This window comes from Macaca nemestrina, chromosome 4, assembly GCF_043159975.1.
Source record: "Macaca nemestrina isolate mMacNem1 chromosome 4, mMacNem.hap1, whole genome shotgun sequence".
NCBI classification, from domain to species: Eukaryota; Metazoa; Chordata; class Mammalia; order Primates; family Cercopithecidae; genus Macaca; species Macaca nemestrina.
In genome coordinates this window covers 30,802,597-30,824,262 of record NC_092128.1, presented here as the reverse complement: position 1 = coordinate 30,824,262, position 21,666 = coordinate 30,802,597, and the positions used below count along the sequence as shown (strand labels likewise).

At 48.2% G+C, this 21,666-nt stretch overlaps 1 long non-coding RNA gene across 2 annotated transcripts in view; it reads left to right on the top strand.

Annotated features, from left to right (window-relative positions):
* The first annotated feature begins 703 nt into the window (after positions 1-703).
* LOC139362741 (uncharacterized) overlaps positions 704-21,666 on the top strand; it is a 42,412-nt gene continuing 21,449 nt past the window's right edge. For both annotated transcript variants that reach the window (XR_011621994.1, XR_011621993.1), the window contains exon 1: positions 704-968. This is a non-coding gene — a long non-coding RNA (uncharacterized lncRNA). The remainder of the gene's footprint in view (positions 969-21,666) is intronic.

The window sequence follows — 21,666 nt, the reverse complement described above, 5'->3', positions numbered from 1 at the left end:
AGGCGAGGAGCTTGTAGGGACGGCGGGCGGCCGGCTGGACCCCTGCAGGGCTTCGGGAGCCCGAGCGGCCGAGGGAGAAAGGGCAGGGGCGCGCCGTCCGTCCGGGAGAGCAGCTCCTCCCGCTCGGGCCCGCAGGTGTGGGTGGGGAGGGGCCGTGTCCGCCTCCGTGCTGGGTAGAGGGTGGGGGGAGGGACCTTGTCTGTCCACCTCAGCTGGGTAGGAAACCCCGACTCGGACCTGTCCTTGCGCGCCGGGGATCTAGGTACCCCCACCCCCAGGAGGTTCCCGAGAGTCCGCCCGAGGGTAGACAGACCTAGGCGTGGTGTGCACGCGCGCGTGTGTCTGTGGGTGTGCGTGCGAGCGAGGCAAAAGGGTCTTGGCGTCCCCCGCACCCTCTCTGCCGGGTTCTATATTTTGCCTTTCTTTGTTCTCAAAATAGTAGGCGAGCGCGGCCGGCGCTGCCCTGGCGAGGGGTGGGGGCCCCGCGCTCGCTCGCGCGAGCCGAGTTAGCTGCAGGGTTACAAACAGTCTCTCCCTGCTCCCCCGGCCTGAATTAATGTGTTACTATTTCGGGCGAGCCAGTGTTTCCAGGGGAAACCTAATGACGCAATGACGTCAATGCAGGTCAGCAGCAGACTCTCCGGGAGGGCGGGCGGGCTCCCGGCTTTCGGGCTCGGCGCAGTCTGCGGGCGGGAGGGCGCCGGCGAGGTGGCGAGGGCGGCGGGCGCGGGGGCGCGGGAGCCCCGGCCAAGCCCGGGGATTGGAGGGCGCCCCCTCCCAGCGCCCGAACCCAGGCAACTTCCCGCCGCCCTGGCAGGAGTTTCTCCGTAGCCCACGGACATCCGGGAGGCTTGTGGAGGGCAGGCGGGTAACCCCCACTCCCACCCCACCTTTATCCAGGGGCAGCCAGAGGAGCCAGCAGGTCGGGACTCGCTGAGGGGGCTCCACGCGGGGCCTCCCACGCACAGGTACGCGCTGGTCCTCGGGGTGTCCCCAGTTTGGGAGGGAGACACGCACAGTTGCTCCCGTCCACACTCCTCTCGTGTCCTGGCTCCATGACTGGGAGTCTGGGAAAGAAGAATGGGTGTCTGAGACCTACCCCTCCGCTGGTGTCGCCCTGCTCTTTCTGGGCGTAGGAGCGGGCTGGCTGCTTCTCTCCCGCACCTTCCTGGTCTTGGGCTAGAACTGGGGCTTCCCACCGGCTGCGCCTCCCTCAGCGGCGCCATCTGAGGTCGGAAGCAAAGCTGGAGGGGCGTCCAGGCCAGAGGACTCAGGCTGGGGCGGGAGCCTCGGCAGCCTGGTGGGAGCTGGTGCCCACTGCAGGGTGCGTGTACGGGGCTGCCTGCGTGTGCTTGGTGTGTGTCACTTCTGGGAGCGTACCCTGTGTGTCCACGGGATGTGTATGCGCCCACGGAAGTCCTCTGTGCATGCGTGTCTGTGCCATAGGCGTGGGAACACCTCGTGCACCCATGGTACTTGCCCGGAGAGTAGGAGGCCGGCCAGCGAGGGAGCGGCCCTGCTCCAGGATCTCTTCGCTGCTCATCCCTGCAGCTGGCCCAGATTGCACCCTATTCAGCCGGATCGCGGCCCACTTTCCCCACAGCCGCAGCTTCCGGCGGCTGCACACTTCTTAGTGCTCAACCTGCCTTGGTGACCCAACTCGTTGTGCCCTTCCCTCCTTGGAGAGTGAGGAGAAGAGGGGATGGAGGAAGCCGTTTCCATCCCCCGCGACCCCCTCATCTAGGGCGGAAGCGCAAGCTCAGCTGGGTGCTCTCTGTCCCCTTGATCGCCGCTCTCGGTTTTCAGCACCAGGGTCCGGACAGCTCCACACGCGGCCCTGAGGGGCCTCTTTCCTTACCCCGGCCTGGAACGCCCCCGCCCTGGCCTTCATAGCTTCCAGCTAGCTCCAGAACCCTATCCTAGACCCTCCTCCCTGCCCCCAACACAAACACACAACCTGCCTTCACATCCCGTACCTCTGTCGGGTGGCCAGGAGCTCCCAGGACCAGAACCTGCCTGGGAAATCTCTGAAACTGACTAGCAGGCGTCACCACATCGCAGCCCGTCTTTCTCCAAAGGGCAGTGACTGAAGAGAGACTGCTACAACCCTGCCACAGGCTCCCCTTTCCCACCTCAGTTCATTAAAATAGGTGAATAAAGCCAGATTCCTTCCCCAAAAGGCTAGCCAGACTTCAGAAGGCACTGCTGGATCTAGGATTTTCTGGATTCTACAAACGCAACTGGTGGCCCCTGGGACCCCCTTCCAGACAGTCTCACAGTCCCAACTTCCTTTCTTTTTCTAAATCCAGGCCTCCTCCTGTGGAAGGGGATGGAATGAACCCCAACCATCTCTCCATTTCCAGCAGCAGAGAGGGTTCAGATGATGTCATGGCTTTGGGGGCACTGGATGGGATGATGTTTGTGCAGATTCTCACCAGAGATGTGCCCTGGGCACCCCAAGATGCCTCTAGAGGTGACTTCTGTGGGGCCAGGGCTCCGTGCAGACTGCTTTCACTGGGATGTGGTCACCCAGAGACCTCTGAGGTAGCCCCCACCCCAAGTGGGGTGGGGATACAGCAACTCTACCTGTGGCTCTCCCCACTCCTTTAGCTGGCAAACACCAGATATGTTGCTGGAATATGGTCCTAGATGCCTCTCCTTAGTGAGAGAGAAAGGTATCTCCTTCGTGTCATCCCAAACCCTCCAGGAAGAGCAGAAAGGGTCGATGTGATGCCTTAGCTGATTCAGGGATGGGTGAAGAAAGTCAGGGAGAAGTCCCCTCTCTCCATCCTGCCCTACCCTGCTTCTGAGAACTTTGGTAAGCTGGAGATGAGGAGCCCTTCTCCTACTAGGGAATCAGGCAGCTCTTCCTATTGCCACATTCTTCTCTCTCAGGCAGCAGAGACTAGGCCAACCTTGTCGGATCTGGCCCAGGGCAGATCCATGTGTTGTCTTTGTTCCACTGAGGCAAAGGGCAGGAGAGATCTGGACTCGGAGAGAAGGGTGCCTCTTTGCAGAAGCTCTGGGACCTGGGGTGAGGCATGCACACTGTCAGCAGGAAATGGCCTTTTCTCTGAAGCAGCCATTGTTCTGCCTGCTGCTGAGCTACCAGGGTGAGGAGAGAAAAATCCCCCCAGTCTGGGGCAAGGGAAGGAGAAGCAGCCACCCCAGTCCAGTGGCACTTCCTTCTGACAGGGTAGAAGCCTAAGCCCAGCTCCTGTGACATTCTCGGAGTGTCCACGGGTCTCAACGGAAGCCTGAAAATGGCTGTTCTCTCAAATGAATTACTTTTCAGACAAAAAGAACTGCGTGTGACTCAGTTAAGGAGATGGCAGTGTGGACAAAACACACAGAGAGTAAGGGGATGAGCCTTCCGCTAAAGGTCAGTGGCCTCTCCAGGGTCTTTCAGCCCAAATTCAGTCCCCTGGGAGTGCAAAGCTGCCACCGTCTGCCTAGCCCCATGCCTGGCCACTTTCCAGGCTGCCCTGGCTCCATGACCTTCCTCTGTGCTCAGCTGGGTAACATCTGGCTGCAGCCTCAGGGGAAGGCTGGCCAAGGTCGGGCAGGTACAGGGAAGTTTGCTTGTGGATATGAGCATGGTTTCTCTGGTTTTGCGCAGCAGGGACCTTGGAAACAATAGCCAGGGAAGGTGCAGGGCCCCACCCTGCAGGAAGCCAGCACTGGGCATTGGGGAGAGAGCCCGAGCCTCTGCAGTTGTCCTTGTCTAATTGCAGACATCATGGGCCAGAGGAGCTTCTGGTCTCTTAAGTGCCCTGGCTCAGGTGCTCAGCAGGGAGCTGGACTGATGCAGCACCATGCCCAACACAGAGGGCCAAATTCTCCCTTCAGCCCCATGCTGTTTGCTTAAGCAAGTCCTTATGATGAGCCTCAGTTTCTCCATCTGCATAATGGGGATTAGCTGAAGCAGAGAAGGTACCCACAGGCTTGTCCTGAGTGTGTCTGAACAACATTTAATTAGCATCTGAAGTCAGAGCTTGTCAGGAGAGCTGGCTCCTTTGTTCACTAAAATGTCTGGGTTCCTGAGAGGCTCAGGGTGCCTTCGGGTATGGGAAAGGCTGATTCAGGTTCAGTGGTAACTTTATCACCTCCTGGCCAAGTTCTCTTCCTGCCAGGGTTTCGGCCTCTCCCTGTAGATGGAAGCCCACGTCCCACTGTTCAGAAACTGGGGAACCACTGTGCCCAGGGGAAGCATGTATGGAGAACAGCTCCAGGCTGGCCAAAACCACCCCACCCTGACCCCCAATCAGGACTCCAGCTGGCAGCTCCTATGCCCCGAAACAAAGACAGGAAGATCATGGCAGAATGGAAAGAGTTCTAAAGTTTACTCTTGGGGACAAGAAGCTCAGGGTCTTCCCTCCTACAAGAAATCATGTGGAGGCCTCCTGATCACCTCACTGTCTGGCAGCTGGACCCCTGGGCACAGTGGGGGCTGAGCCAAGGTCTGAGAGAGCTGGCATAGGTAACTAACTGTGTGCTTGTCCCCAAGTGGAGCTTGCCAGGATACCTAGATCTCATGCCCAAGGCTACTGTTTGGATTGTGCAGCCGTCACAGGAATACTCAGTGTGAGTGCCCTTGAGCCATTTTATTGAGGGTGACGTCCGTGAGACTGGGAGGGCATCCCCTCAGCATAGAAGAGCACCCCGTTGGCAGTGGCTCTGCTTCCCCAGAGGCTGCAAGGTGCAGGGTCGGTGCTGACAGTGGGGAGGGGGCGGGATTGACGTAGCCCTATCTCTCCTGGCTGTGTGACCTTGGATTCAACATTTCTTCTCACAGCATGAACATAAATGAAGCACCGGCCATGGCCCTTCTTGGGACTGTAGTTAGAGTTGATGAGATACAGTGAAGACAAGTGTGTCAAGGGAGTGGGCAGGTACTGTTGACCCTGAGAAGACCCCAAATGCTATTCCTTCCTGGCAAGCTTTCCTGCTGCCAGGGTCTCAGCCTCTCCCTGTGAATGGAAGCCCAGGCACTGCCATTCAAGAATACAAGGAGGTCCCCTCCCCAGGAGGGAGGGATTTAGGGTGTGTGTTAGCATCAGAGTCCACAGCTTTGTTAAGTGACCAGTTCTGGCCACCTCCTATCCGCCCTGTTGGTAAACAAGGGATTCCCTGCCCTAAATAGTACGAGATGGCTGAACATACAACACCGGACAATGGCAGATGAGATTGGCAGCAGTTTATTCGCCACCTGCTTTCACAGCCTGGGGGAGGAGGATGCAGCACGCCATGCAGGGCATATGAGGGTTGCAGCTGGGAGTGGCACCAGGAGCTGAGCCAACAGCAGGGGCTGTGGGAGGCAGCTTTATAGTGAAAAAGGATGTGGTATCCCCGGTTCCTGCAGGAGGTTGTGATTGGCTTGTTTGAATAAATTCGTGGGCTGGCTGGGTAGTGAAACCCATTAGGCTGAAGACCAGGTGCAATGCGGCTATCCTGGCCAACAGGAAACTAGCCAGGTGGGGAGCTTTTCTCCCTGGGTGGGAACGAGCATGTCTGGAGAGAGCTGGGGAATTCGTGGTTGGGCCTTTGGGACTCAAAGATGTCAAGACAGCCCTTGAACTGTAGGCCTTATAATAAAATGCTTCAGGCCATGTGCCCAATCTCACTAACCTTTGCAACATCCCTGTAAGTTACATTTCACAGATGAGGAAACTGAGGCAGGGTATGAACCAAGACCACCCAGGCCAAGCTTGGTGCCCAGGTCTCCTGACTCCACAGTACATGCTGTCTGTGTCCATTAGGGAAGACACCTGTAAGCTGCAACCACTTCCCAAAGCAGGCAGTGAGTGGCGCTGTCTCCAGATGCCCTGGAAGTTCTCTGCCCTTTTCAGAACAGGATTCTCTGCAGCTTTGTTTCTAGTTGGGATGTAATTGAACAGAACCTCAGACCCTCTTTGGTGCCTACTGATTGCAGATTGTGGAGCTGGTAAATGGATTTGCATATTAAATCAATGATATTTCTATTCTGAAAGTCAAGGCTTACGAGTGTGGACTTGAGCTGACCAGGTGGGTGGGGAGACCTGGGTTCCAGCCTAGCCCAGCCCCTCCCTCGCTGTGTGGCTTCAGGCAACCTTCCCTCCACTGGGCTCAGACTTCTCAGCAGTAACCAGAGGGAACTAGATGGGCTTGAAGGCACCTTCAGTTTTGTTTTGAGATGGGATCTTGCTCTGTTGCTTAGGCCAGAATGCAGTGGTGCGAACATAGGTCACTGCAGCCTCGAACTCCTGGCTTCAAGCATCTTCCCACCTCAGCCTCCTAAAGTGTTGTGATTACAGGTGTGAGCCATCATGCCCAGGCAGCCTTTCAGTTTCACTGGGCAGTGAATCCTCAGTCTTTACCTGTGGAATAAAAGGTCCTATCCATGCAGGCAGAGGATTAGAAGGCAAGTGGTGGGAGGACATTTTTGTTCCTGTGGAGTGGGGAAGAGTCATGTTGACTTCGTCTTTTGGGGTGAATAGATGGTAAGATGGTAGGAGTGTAAGTCTGAATCTTTCCCCAGCCCCCAGCCCAGCCCAGCCTCACCTGCCTCAAGAAATTCACTATACTTTGCTGGCCAAGGCCTAATTCCAGAAAATGCTCTGAGGACAGAAAAGTCTGTGAAATGTTGCCGTCTGGTTTTTAGAGCCCTGGAGTCCTGAAGTTGTCAGCCCAAACCCAGCCCAGCCCAGCAGACCCTCACTTCCAGACCCATCTCTTGGGGCGTGGGCATTTGCTACATCTTTTAATTTCTTCCTTCCCCTCCTGTAGGGTTGCTGGATTTAGCCAATAAATACCCAGTGAAATTTTAATTTCAGATAAATACAATTATTATTTTTTAGATACAGGGTCTTGCTCTGTTGCCCAGGCTGGAGTGCAGTGGTGCAATCATAGCTCATTGCAGCCACAAACTCCTGGGCTCAAGTGATCCTCCTGCCTCAGCCTCCTGAGTAGCTGGGACTACAAGTGCACCACCATGCCCGGTTAATTAAAAGAATATGTAGAGAGAGACAGTGTCTTGCCATGTTGTCTAGGCTGGTCTCCCAAAGTGCTAGGATGTGCTAGGATTACAGGTGTGAGCCACTGCACCCAGTGTCAAACAAGTTTTAATATAAATATGTCTCAAGATTCCCTGTTCCTAGGACCCAGAACCTGTCCATACTGGAATCTGTCTCCTCTGTCCTCAGCCTCTTGCACTTTGAGGCCCAGGGTTTCTTCTGCCTCCAGGGAGAGGAGTGTGCCAGCTTGGCCCAGCGACTTGGTATATGTGTGTATGATGCTGATAAAACAGAAAATAATAACAGCAGCTAAGAAAGCTGAGTTCCAAGCTCATATCACCAGGAGTGGGCTAGATTTGAACCTGAGTTTTTGTGTTCATTTTGTGCTTGTTCTTAAGCACCAGGGTAGATTTACAGAGTCAGCTTACAAGAGAGGAATCTGGTGCAAACCTGCAGGCTTATTGCCATGGGTCAGGTGGCAGCACTGCGGTGTGTGCTGAGAGCAGCGGGTGGGCCCTGTCCCTGTGCAGGGCCAACCAGCCCACCATGCAGCATTCAGGCTGCAGGCCAGATTGCTTTGCAGGGGTTGTGTTTGATTCCACCTCTCAGTCTGCCGATGAATGCAAGTCCTTGTGACTTTCCCTTTGGTGGCCCAGGCTGTTACTGAACCATCTGCTCCCTAGCTGGGCTTGCAGCTGGGAGTTCATGCATGATAGAAACTTTTCCTGCCAGCGTTTGGCATTTGAAGCCAACCTGATGGGTTGGGATGCAGTGATGTCCCCCATATTTCCGGGAGGTGAAGACAGGCTCCTATGTGGGCACTCGTCCAAATTCCATTTGAGGCTTGATGACTTCGAGACATCTCCACTAAAATTGGGGTAAGGAAGTAGGAGTGTGTATTTTAAATCTCATTTTGGAGATGAGGCTAAATTAACTTCTCTGAGATGACACAGTGCCGAGACCAGCTCAGTCGGGGAGACCCTAACCCAGCGGCACTAGAGGAATTAAAGACACACACAGACACAGAAAAATAGAGGTGTGAAGTGGGAAATCAGGGGTTGCACAGCCATCAGAGCTGAGAGCCTCGAACAGAGATTTACCCACATATTTATTAACAGCAAACCAGTCATTAACATTGTATCTATAGATATTAAATTAGCTAAAAGTATCCCTTATGGGAAATGAAGGGATGGGCCAAATTAAATGAATAGGTTGGGCTAGTTAACTGCAGCAGGAACATACCCTTAAAGACACAGATCGCTTAGGCTTTTGTTTGTGGCTTAAGAATGCCTTTAATCGGTTTTCCACCCTAGGCGGACCAGGTGTTCCTTGCCCTCATTCCCGTAAACCCACAACCTTCCAGCTTGGGCGTTAGGGCCATTATGGACACATTACAGTGCTGCAGAGATTTAATGGCCAGTCTTGGGGCCAGCTGATGGCTGGATTTTGGGGGACTTGTTCCCAACAACACAGTGCATAGCTAAAGAGCCTCAGGCCTGACTTCACACTTACTCTTCCTTCTGGAGTCAGTGATCTCTCATATCTGTGGCCATTCCTTACAGGTAGAGTCTGAAAATAAAGGTTGTCACCCTGGCTGCATATGAGAATCACTTAGGGAGGTTTACAAACGCTCAGGTTCAACCTGCAGAGATTCTGATTTAGTTCATCTGGGTGCTGCCTGGCATCAGTGGGGCGTGAAGGCTCCCAGGTGATTCTAAGGAGCACACAGGGCTAAGGGTCACACTGAGGAAGTGAGAGATGGCATAGGCCAGGGGCTCCCAGACCTTACTGCACATTGGAATCATAGAGGATCTTTAAAAATACTGACAGCTGTCTCCCTCCCCCAGACATTCTGATTTGATTAGTGTAAAAATCAGGCTTTTGGCCAGACGTGGTGGCTCGAGCCCCACGTTTCCAAAGAGCTCCCAGCACTTTGGAAGGCTGAAATGGGAGGATCACTTGAGGCCAGGAGTTCGAGACCAGCCAGGGTAACATCCCCTGCACCCCCATCTCTATTTTTAAAAAATTAAAAATTAGCCAGGCATGGTGGCGTGCACCTGTATTCTTAGCTACTGGGGAGACTAAGGAAGGAGGATCCCTTGAACCCAAGAGTTCTAGGATGCAGTGAGCTATGATGGCACCACTGCACTGCATTCCACATCCAGTCTGGGTGATACAGTGAAACTGTCTCTAAAAAAAAAAAAAAAATTAAGGCCGGGCACAGTGGCTCATGCCTGTAATCCCAGGACTGTGGGAGGCCGAGGTGGGCAGATCACTTGAGATCAGGAGGTTGAGACTAGCCTGGCCAACATGGTGAAACTCCATCTCTACTTAAAATACAAAAATTAGCTGAACGTGGTGGCCAGTACTTGTAATCCCAGCTACTTGTGAGGCTGAGGCAGGAGAATCGTTTGAACCCGGGAGGTGGAGGTTGCAGTGAGTCAAGATCACACCTCTGCACTCCAGCCTGGGTGACAGAGTGAGACTCCATCTTAAATAAATAAATAAATAAATAAATAAATAAATAAGATTTTAAAAAAGTTCTTCAGGTGATTCTAATGTTCATCAAAATTTGAAAACCACTGGCATAGGATAGGGCCTTGCTCCTCTGAGTATGGTCAGCAGACCAGCAGCATCAGTGTCCCCTGAGAGCTTATGCAGAATCTCAGGCTGCACCCTGGACCCACTGAATCAGAATCTGCATTTTTTTTTCTTTCTTTCTTTCTTTTTTTTTTTTTTTTTTCCGAGATGGAGTTTCGTTCTTGTCACCCAGGCTGGAGTGCAATGGCATGATCTCAGCTCACTACAACCTCCGCCTCCCAGGTTCAAGAGATTCTCCTGCCTCAGCCTCCCAAGTAACTGGGATTACAGACATGCACCACCATGCCCAGCTAATTTTTATATTTTTAGTAGAAACGGGGTTTCACCATGTTGGCCAGGCTAGTCTAGAATCTGCATTTTAACAAGATTCCCAGGTGATTTGTATACCTATTAAAATGTGGCCTAGGGAATGATATGATGATGAGGCAGATAAGGGTGTAATTTTCAAGTCAATCCCTCTGCTCATTCATTTATGCAGTCATTTTACTGATAATCACTGAGTACATGTTCTGTGCTAGCACGCACCAGGTGCTGCGTATTCAAAGAGGAACAAAACCGGGGGTGAGGCAGGCATACAGCTCTTGGTTATAACACAAGGGTAATACCAGCACCTATGGAAGCTTGCAGAGCACACTGTGTGAGAGAGCACAGGAATGTGCCCTTTGCTGCGTGGGGATCAAAGGAATGGTCTTGCAGGGCCTGGGATGTTCAGGGGTAACAGATGCTCAGGACAGCTGCAGGGGAGGTGAGCAGTGCAGGATGATGAAGGGTGCCCGTGTCCTTCAGAGGAGCCTTGGCATTCACTGTGGACATTGAGTTGCCTCCAGAGGCTTTAGGTAAGAAGGAGAAGAATGTTATGAGTCAGATTGGCCTTTGTGGTAGAGAACTCTAGTAGAGAAAGTAGAAGAACTGGAATAGAGAAAACCTGGTTATCATCGACACCAGTAGTTGGGACTCAGAAAGAATCCAGAGGCTGGTTGGGTGTGGTGGCTCACACCTGTAATCTCAGTGCTTTGGGAGGCCTAGCAGGGAGGATTGCTTGAGGGAAAGAATTCAAGAGCAGCCTGAGAAACATAGTGCGACTCCATTTCTAAAAAAAAAAAAAAAAAAAAAAAAAAAAAAATTAAAAATAAAAGAAACAAAAAAAGAATCCAGAGGCCTCTTGATGAGGAGGATGGCAGAGGGGGTGGAGAGGAGGGGCAGGTTCAGGAGATGGTTCTGAGAGAGGATCTAGGTCCACAGGATTTAGGCAGATTGCATACAGGGTGAGAAGGAGTGAGGATGACCATGACTCCCAGATGTGCAGTTCAGGCAACTTCATGGAGGTGGCACCATTCAGTGAAGTAAAGAACCCTGGAGCGCCAGGCGCAGTGGCTCATGCCTATAATCCCAGCACTTTGGGAGGCCAAGGCGAGCGGATCACGAGGTTAGGAGTTCAAGACCAGCCTGGCCAACATGGTGAAACCCTGTCTCTACTAAAAATACAAAAATTAGTTGGGTGTGGTGGCGCGTGCCTGTAATCCCAGCAACTCAGGAGGCTGAGGCAGGAGAATCGCTTGAACCTGGGAGGCAGAGGTTGCAGTGAGCCGAGATCACGCCACTGCACTCCAGCCTGGGCAACAGAGCGAGACTCTATCTAAAAAAAAAAAAAAGAACTCTGGAGGCAGAGCGAGCCTGGACAGGTGGAGCAGGAAATTGTGAATTCAGGACTGCAGCTGAGAAGCTCAGATTGGAAGTAGATCAGGGTGTCAGCAGCATCCAGGGGGCTGCTGAAGCCATAGGAATGAGTAGGGTAACTTAGGGCAGGAAAGGGAGAGGAGAACGGACACTGGGACCGCATTATTCAAAGGGGGATTGGAGGAAGAGGAAAAGGAGAAGAAGGGAGGGAGGTTGGAGAGTGGAAAGGAGCCAACCAAGACAAACTTGAAAGGATGGATCAGAAGATGAAACAGAACTCCTGAAAACAAAAGCACATTCAGGAGAAAAAGCATGACTGTGGAGTAAAGTGCTGCAGAGAATGTAAGCAGGAGATGGGGACTAGCAACAGAGTTTGCTAATGAGGCCATTAGCCAGTTTCTGAGCTGAGAGGAAAAAGTTAAGTGGTTAAAGATGCAGAGGGAGAGAAAGTAACTACAGAGCTGCCTCTCCAGGTGCTGGGAGAAGATGGGATTCAGAGCACAGAGAGAGGAATGAATCTTGGAAAGCAGAGATGGACGTTGTTCCCATCAGTGTTTGCTGACAAGGCACAAAGGCGTCTGCTGACAGCTGGGAGGAAATGCTGGGCTGGGTGGCCTGAGTCAGTGGCTGGGCCTCTGGGGAGTGGGACAGAGGCGGGAGGCGGGGCCCCTGTCTGCAGTGGCCCCAGCAGCCTGCATGGCATTGTATTTTTTCCAGCCACAGAGACTCAGGAGGTGAGCAGAATGAAGGTGGGTGGTTTCCCTCAAGTCAGGGGATTAGGCAAGCTGAAGGGCACGAAAGGAAGGACAAGGGTGCTGTGAGAGCACCATTGGTGCCACCATCTTCAGGGTCAAATTTCCCTGCCCTTTGTCTCAGGAAGGTCAAATGCAGGGGCAGTCACCCCTACTCAGTGAACCTTCTTCCTGGGGGATGATGGCTAATGGGCTGCTGGTCCCTTAGCTGGGCTGGTTCTGTTTGGAAGGAGGAAGCCCCACAGATGTCCCCAGAGGCAGCTTCTGCTCTGTGTCCTCCAGCCCAGATGGCTGTAGAGAATGGAGACCAGCAGGCTCATCTGCCCCAGGGTTGACTCTCCAGCTCCTGAAGGAATCCGGGGATCCCGGGGTTGGAAGGGACCTTAGCGATCAACTAGTCCAGTGGTTCTCAGGCAGCTGTGACCCCTATAGGCATTTTGGACATATGTGGGGATATGTCTAAAATGGCACAACAGTTAGAAGAATGCTATCCATATTTAGTAGGTATAGGCCAGGTACGCCTGGCCTTGCGCAATGCACAATTCAATCTGGCACAGCAAATTCTGTCCCTTACTCCCATGGCTTTATTTACTTCATTATTTATTTATTGAGAGACAGGGTCTGGCTCTGTCACTCAGGCTGGAGTGCAGTGGCACCATCATAGCTCACTATAACCTCAAAATCCTGGGCTCAAGCCATCTTCCTGTCTCAACCTGCTGGGTAGCTGGAACTACAGGCAGGTGCCACCATACCCAGCTAATTTTTTTTTCTTTTTTTTTTTTTTTTTAGAGATGAGGTCTTTCTATGCTGCCTAGGCTGGTCTCAAACTCCTGGCCTCAAGCAGTCTCCCAACCTCTGCCTCCCAAAGCGCTGGGATTACAGATATGAGCTACTGTGCCTATCCTCCCATGGCTTCTGAATGCCTTGCCAAGCAGTAAAAACTTGTTCAGATTCTCTATGAACTATCGTTAACAGAAAAACAGTTTAATTTCCTGGGAATGCTTCTGTATATAAATAAAGGAGTACTGAGCATGGTGGTGTGCCTGTAGTCCCAGCTACTTTCAACGCTGAGGTGAGAGGATTCACTTGAGCCCAGGAATTTGAATCCAGCCTGGGGAACATAGCAAGACCCCATCTCTAACAACAAAAAAAATTGTCATAATGTTGGTCCCAGAAAAGTCGAGAGATTGTATGTCAAAACTTTACTAAGAGTTGTGTGTCATTTTGGAAAATCACATCTTTGAAGGCAAAGCTCCCAACAGTAATTGAGTGATTAAAACAACACCCCTGTATCAGTCTACATTTGCACCACATGCCTTCATGATGATTCTACATATAGGCGCAAGCATGTCATTATTTCATTCTATTATGCGTAATCATGTCTGAACATTTACATGTTGAAAAGCATATTCTTGTAAATTATGTCATTTTAGTTTTATATATCAGTTAGGGAATTGTATTGATTTTTAAAAATATGTCAGTTTTTTAAAAGTGGGGTTTTACTCTGTTATTTTATTTCAGGATAATAAGAGGATATTATCAAATATTTGCTATAAAAGAGGATGTTTTTATTCTGGCGGTTAAAAAAGGATCTCATTACGATCTCTCAGTGAGTTGAATTCTCTCTACAGCAGCTCTAATAACTGGTTGTCCAGCTCTGCTTGAACATCCTCAGGGCAGGGAACTCATCACCTCTCCAGGTCATCTGTCCCATCAATAGGGAGCTGGCTGTTAGAAAGTGACTGCACACAAGGAGCTGAACCTGTCATTGAGCATCTCCCACCTCTGACTGGTCCTGGTCACGCCTTTGAAGGCTACATAGAACATGTCAGCTCTTCTACGTGAGATATCCTTGATACTTGTAGATGACAGTATTAGTCCATTTTTTCATTACTATAAAATACCTGAGACTGGGTAATTTATAAAGAAAAGAGGTTTAATCGGCTCATGGTTCTGCAGGCCGTACGAGAAGCGTGGCAGCATCTGCTCAGCTTCTGGGGATGCCTCGGGAAACTTACATGGAGGAAAGTGAAGGGGGCAGCAGGCACATCTTACGTGGCTGGAGGATGAGGAAGAGAGAGAGGGGAGGTGCCACACACTTTTAAACAACCAGATCTCCTGAGAACTCTATCATGAGAATAGCACCAAAGGGATGGTGCTAAACCATTCGTGAAGGATGCACCCCCACAATCCAATCACCTTCCACCAGGCCTTACCTCCAACATGGGGGATTACAATTGAATGTGACATTTGGGTGGGGACACAGATCCAAACCATATTAGTGACCCTTTACCCCGTGCCTCCCCACTACTGTCTTCTCTTCTCCAGACAGAATTCACCATTCTGTATGTGACATTCTTGTGCCTCCTTGTTATCCTGGCCAATCCAGGCACTGTACTATGGTGAGACCAGTAGGTTCAATTCCGTTCAATGTTTATTTTATAGACTGTTAACTGACCTATGCCATTCACTGTGCTCAGCTCTGTGGACACAAAGATGATTTAGAAGCAGCTGTTGTCCCTGGGAGCTGAGCCAGCAGTGAAACAGTTCCATAAAATGGAGAATTAAACACATATTAATCTCCCTTTTCTCCCAAGACATCCTCTAGACTTATAGGAAGGAGATTTAAAAGAAAACATTAACACGCAATGAGGAAGAGAGGCCATCAGCAGATGAAGATTCTACCAAGTTCTAGAAGAGCAGGTGGAGCAGAGGTGTGGGATGGCAGTGTAATAGAGAGGAAGAAGCATTAGCTTAGAGCACTCAGAGAAGGGGGTTTGGGAAAGAAGGAGCTTATTTGCCCCTGGAGAACCCCTAGGAGGGGTCCCCTAAGGGCCAGGTATGGCGGAAAGCAAGAGAGAGAGAGCTGGTACCAGAATAAGGGGATTATTTGAAAGTCCACTTATAAAGCAGTCAGCCCCTACACCAAATGCAGTATTTACAGGCAAAGCCCTATCCAGCCCCTACACCAAATGCAGTATTTACAGGTAGAGCCCTATGCCTCGGCCAGAACATTGGAAGTCTCTTCTCAGGATGACTGAGTTGTCTCAGAGAACAGGCATGTGAGGATGCCACTGAGCCAGCTCCCACTGAAAACCCAAAAACCACACTCAGCTCCTAAGAAAACTCCACTCCCAAACACACAGCTCCCACATGATCAATGTCTTATTCTTAAATATATAAATATATAACCAAAGTTAATCCACCCCCAAGGAAAGTCCAGTGTGATTGAGACCAAGGAAAACAAAGAGAAAACCCCTGAGGAAATGGAAATAACATAAGAAACAGAAAATAACTGAAAACAAAACAAAACAAACCTTGAATTAATGTCCACAATACTGAAAAGGAAACCTCAGAGGACAAGAAAGTGCTCTTGGAAATTAAGATAATTTAAAAATGACTGCCGCCCAAATAAAATATCCAGTAGAATTAGCGATAAAGTTAAGGAAACCCCCCAGGAAGTAGAAGATAAAATTTCAGCACAATTGGAAAATGCAGTTGAAGAAATCTCCCAGAAAGCAGAGTAACAAGACAAAAGGAAAATATCATAAAAATGAAAAAAGAATCCATTTGATAAGTTTATATTGGCCTATAGGAGTTCCAGAAAGAACAGAAAATTGAAGGGAGGAAGTTATCAAATACATAATACTGGAAAATTCTCAACCCTGAAGTTTAGAAGCCTTAAAGAGTCCACTGAGTCCACCCAGCAGAAAGAATGAAAATAGATCCACAGCAATGCATGTCAATCTAAAATTTCAGAGTATCAGAGACAAAGAGAATAACCAAGAAACTTCCACAAAGAAAATATAAAATCCCCAATAAATGTTACAGTGGCATGAGAATTCTGTTTTGTTTTGTTTTTAAGATCGAGTCTCACTCTGTTGCCCAAGCTGGAGTGCAGTGGCGAGATCATAGCTTGCTGAAGACTTGAACTCTGGGCTCAAGCAATCCTTCCACCTCAGCCTCCCAAGTAGCTGAGACTACAGGCATGCACCACCATCCCCTGCCAGAGAATTCTTAATGGCAACACTAGGCCCTAGAATGCAGGGCAACCTGGCCTTCAAAACTCAGAGAGAAAGTAATTTCAATCCAGAATTCAGCACTCAGATAAAGTATCATCAAACATGAGGGTAGAATAAAGATACTTTTCAGATATGTCAGGACTCAGCACCCTATTTATGGAAGTTATTAATCATGTATTCCAGCAAAATAAAAAAGTAAGCCAAGAAAGCCAGACTGAAAAATCCAGAGACGATGGCTCCATTCTGGAGTGCAGTTGGGAGAAGTCCCAGGCTGATAGCTGTGCAGGGAGCATAGGGAGCTGAGGACAGAGGGCTCATGGCAAGGAGTGCCCTGGAAAGGCGGAGACTTGATAAAGTTCCTAGGTGCCAGAGCTTCTCAAGAAAGCATAGAGGAGTGTTTAAAGGAGCTCATGAAAAAAAGTAAAATAAAAACAACTAGAAATCCCTGGAAAACCAAAAAATCAAAATCTACATACAAAAATAAAATGTAACCTTGTACTTTAATTGATTCTGCAGCAACAAGATTAATATAGTCACAATAATGGAAACATGATTTAAGCAAAGATAGTGATAGAATAGGACAGGCAACGTGATAGAACTAAGCCCTCCTCTCTTATGTAAGATATAAAAATGACATATACATTTGATCGATCAGGAAATAACTGTATAAATATATTTAGAGATATGAAAATAAATACCAAAGAAACAGCTGAAGAGTCAAAAGTGGTTGCCTCCAGGGAGTGGACCTGGGATGGGAGAGAGGGACCTGGGTTGGATTTTATCCATTATCAATCTTTTGATAGTTTGACTTTTTTTAACCATGTGCATATAAACATATAAAAACCTCAAATCAAAATGTGCTAAGTGGTCAGGTGTGGTGGCTCATACCTGTAATCCTAGCGCTTTGGGAGACCAAGGCGGAAGGATTGCTTGAGCTCAGGAGTTATTAACCAGCCTGGGCAACATAGTGAGACCTCAACTCTATATAAAATTAGAAAGTGGTCCAGGTGCAGTGGCTCACGCCTGTAATCCCAGCACTTTGGGAGGCCAAGGCGGGAGAATCACCTGAGGTCAGGAATTCAAGACCAGCCTGACTTACATGGTGAAACCCTGTCTCTACTAAAAATACAAAAATTAGATGGGTATGGTGGCGGACGCCTGTAATCACAGCTACTCGAGAGGCTGAGGCAGAAGAATCGCTGGAACCTGGGAGGCAGAGGTTGCAGTGAGCCAAGATTGTGCCATTGCACTCCAGCCTGGGTGACAGAGTGAGACTCCGTCTCAAAAATTAAATTAAATTAAATTAAATTAAATTAAATTTAAAGAAAGGCAAATGTGGTAAATGACAAGCAGCATGCATTGAGGGAAGATGCAGGCAGCCTGGACCAAGAGGATGGCTGTTGGTTAAGATAACCAGTGTGGTATTACTACCTGGCTTTAGTATCCCTAGAGCATGATATCCAAGATGGGCTGCCCAGGAAACAAGGAAGGCTGGTGGGACCAGGTCACAGGAGCCATGTAGACTCTGGCAGAGACTTGGACTCCATCCCTGTGGCAATGAGGAGCCACTTAGGGGTTTTCAGAAGGAAAGTGATATGATTGAATTTGGGTTTTAGAAATACACCTTGATAGCAATCATTCTGGAAGCTGATTATAAATGGGTCAGCAATGGAAAAGGAAAATCAATTTAGGAGGCCATTGTAGCAATCCATGTAGGGGAGGATACGGTGGTCTGAACCAAGACAAGGGGTGGAGGGTTGGAGGGTTGGAGGAAGCAAATTAAGGCAAATATTTAGAGAGTAAATGTATGGCAAGACTTGATTCATTGAACACACAGGATGAGGAGGCTTTACCTGGAGGAATGGGCAGATGATCAGGCAACTCACTAAATAAGGTAGAGGTTTGGTGGTTGAGATGTTGGTTCAGTGTTGAACATGTTGAGCTTGAGGTGCTTTCAGACAATGAAGATGTCTAGGAGCCTGCTGAAGATACAAATTGGACGCCCTGGGGAAAGGTCAGTCCTAGAACCCTAGACTGAGGGGCCATCAGTCTTTGCTGGGCAATGGGGCAGTGGCCCAAAGAGCAGCTAGTGAGAAAAAAGGTGGACCAGGGACAAAACCCGGATTTTAGCATTTAAAGGGCAGGCTAATGCTCTAGATAAGGTTGAATATCTTTTCATCTATTCCTGAGTCATTTTTGTTTCTCTTTCTGTGAAATACCTATTTTGTGTTTCGATCATTTTTCTATTTCTATTTATTTAAAGCTAGAGCCATTGTCTAGTTTAATGATAAAACTATAGAAAAGTATGATGAAACTCCCACCAGAGTAAGGAGCACTTACATGAAGTATTAACTAAAGCAGTTAAATAGGAAAAAAGAAATGAAGCACCAAATTAGAAAACAGGAAGTAAGTTCATATCAGTAATATTAAATGATGTGATTTCATAACTTGAAATCCCAAGAGAGTCAATGGGAAAAAATATAAATAGTAAGAATTCTATACAGTTTCTGATACAAAATTAATATGGCAAATTGATAGCACTCCCATATAAAACAATAGGAAGTTTAAAAATACAATGGAAGGTGAAAACCATTGTAATAACAATGAACGTGCAAGGTTCATGTGAAGAATTTTAAAACATTATTGAGGAACATAAACTCCATTCTTGAATTGGAAAATGTTGATCTGAAGTATTATAAAGATGTTAATTCTTCTAAAACAAAAAAAACCATGAGATGAGATCAGTTTCACTACATATGAAAACATAATTAAAATAGAGAAGTACATGGGAATATTCGGTCAGATTAACAGAACAGAATGAAGAGCTCAGAAATAGACCCAAATTAATATGGGAATTTAGTGTGTCATAAAATGGCATCTCATATCAGATGGGAAAAGACAGGTAGTGCAATATGTAAGGCTGGGACAGCTGAAGACACATTTAGGAGAAAAGATGATTCCCACTTTACTCTTTACATCAAAATAATGGAGAAAATATTCAAGTTAAAGCTGAAGTCATAAAAGTACTGGAAGAAAACACGGAGCACAGACACACACAATCGCCCCTGCACACACGCACACACACACGCAAAGTCTTGGAGTAAAGAAAGACTCACGAAGCCATAACACACCCAAAAATTAAATCAGCCGGGCGTGGTGGCTCATGCCTGTAATCCTAGCACTCTAGGAGGCTAAGGTGGGTAGACAGCTTGAGGCTGGTGGACTGCTGGAGGCCAGGAGTTCAAGACCAGCCTGGGCAACATGGTGAAACCTCGTCTCTACTAAAAATACCTAAAAAATTAGCTGGATATGGTGGCAGGCGCCTGTAATCCTAGCTACTCAGGAGGCTGAAGCAGGGGAATCGCTTGAACCTAGGAGGCCGAGGTTGCAGTGAGCTGAGATTGAGCCACTGCATTCCAGCCTGGGTGACAGAGCGAGACCCTGTCTCAAAAATAAATAAATAAATAAATAAATCAACTATATAAAAATGACTTACTTCTGCACTAGAAAAAAGCCACATATATAATATCTTACGTTATGATAAATTGGGGAAGATATTTGCAAGCATACATGGCAGACAAATGACTAGTTTTTTCTATATAAATAATTTTGTATAGATATGGAATGCCTTTGAAAGGACACATACAGGTACCCCCCCTTTAGGTATTCCTCCCTCCCTCCCTCCCTCCCTCCCTTCCTTCCTTCCTTCTTTCCTGCCTTCCTGTCTTCCTTTCTCCCTTCCTCCCTTCCTTCCCTCAAATGAGGAGAAAACAGCCTTTGTGTTATCCCAGCACCATTTCTTGAATAGCACCTTCTTTCCCTCACCAACTTGAAATGCCAATTGGATTTTATATTCTGCTCCTTTGATCCGTCTGTTTCCTCTGACACCAGAATTTTACTGCTGCAATTACTACAGGTTTAAAAATATACCTTTTTCATACTTGGTATGACAAGTGTGCCCTGTTCTAATTCAGTCTTTTTCCCCAACATTTTCTTATGAATTTCCTCATACTGATTCATCCAGATTAATGTGAGATTCATTTTATCAAATTCTACTCAAAACTCAATTGAGATTTTGATTGCAATTATGGGAAATGCATATGTGAATTTGGACAAGATTGACATTTTTACAATATCAAGTCTCCTCATCTTGAAACAAAGTATGGCCTCCTCTTAATTCAAATTGTTCAGTAAAGCATAAGGGCTTTTCTTTATGGAGTCTTGCGCTCTTCTTGTTTAAATTCTTCCCTAATATTTTATATTTTAGTTGCTATTGTGAATGAAATTCTCTTTCCTATTCTATTTTCAGGTTGGTGGTTGCCACTGTATTTAAAAGCTAATAAAATTATCTACATTTCTTTTATAACTGCCTTATTAGACTCTCTTATTAATTATAATTTTCACTTGATTTTCAGATTTTCTATGAAGTCAATCAGGTTTTTGACTCCCTCTTTACAATAATTAAATCACATTTTTTTTAAAAAAAGAAAAAGTCTCTTTTTTTTTTTGTTCTTTTTTTTTTTTTTTTTTTTTTTTTTTTTTTTTGAGACGGAGTCTCGCTCTGTCGCCCAGGCGGGAGTGCAGTGGCCGGATCTCAGCTCACTGCAAGCTCCGCCTCCCGGGTTTGCGCCATTCTCCTGCCTCAGCCTCCTGAGTAGCTGGGACTACAGGCGCCCGCCACCTCGCCCGGCTATTTTTTTGTATTTTTTAGTAGAGATGGAGTTTCACTGTGTTAGCCAGGATGGTCTCGATCTCCCGACCTCGTGATCCGCCTGTCTCGGCCTCCCAAAGTGCTGGGATTACAGGCTTGAGCCACCGCGCCCGGCTTTTTTGTTCTTTTTTAAGACGAAGTCTCAATCTGTCTCCCAGGCTGGAGTGCAGTGGCCCCATCTTGGCTCACTGCAACCTTCGCCTCCTAGGTTCAAGCGATTCTCCTGCCTCAGCCTCCCGAGTAGCTGGAACTACAGGTGTGTGCCGGCACACTTGGCTAATTTTTGTATTTTAGTAGAGACGGGGTTTCACCATGTTGGCCAGGCTGGTCTTGAATTCCTGAACTCAAGTGATCCTCATGCCTTGGCTTCCCAGAGTGCTGAGATAAAGGTGTGAGCCACCGTGCCCGGCCTTATTTTTCTTTTGACTAGAACTCACTTCCAAACAATATTTCATGATAGCGTTCATCAAGGAAATTCTTATGCATTCACAGGTCAGAGTTTTATCTTTAAGTATAACATTAGCTCTTGGTTTAGATTTGTTCTTTATCCTGCTTTGGGATTATGTCTTTATTGCTAGTTTAGTAAGAATATATATATATATTTTAAGTATATTGGATTTTATCAAATGTCCTTTGGGCTTCTATCGAATGATCGTATGATTTTTCTCCTTTCATCTATTCATGAGATAAATTGCATTAAGAGATTTCCCAAGGCTTGGTGCAGTGGCTTACACCTGTAATCTTAACACTTTGGGAGGCCTAGGCAGGCTGATCACCTGAGGTTGGGAGTTCGAGACCAGCCTGACCAACATGGAGAAACCCCATCTCTACTAAAAATACAAAATTAGCCAGGCGTGCCGGGCGCGGTGGCTCAAGCCTGTAATCCCAGCACTTTGGGAGGCTGAGACGGG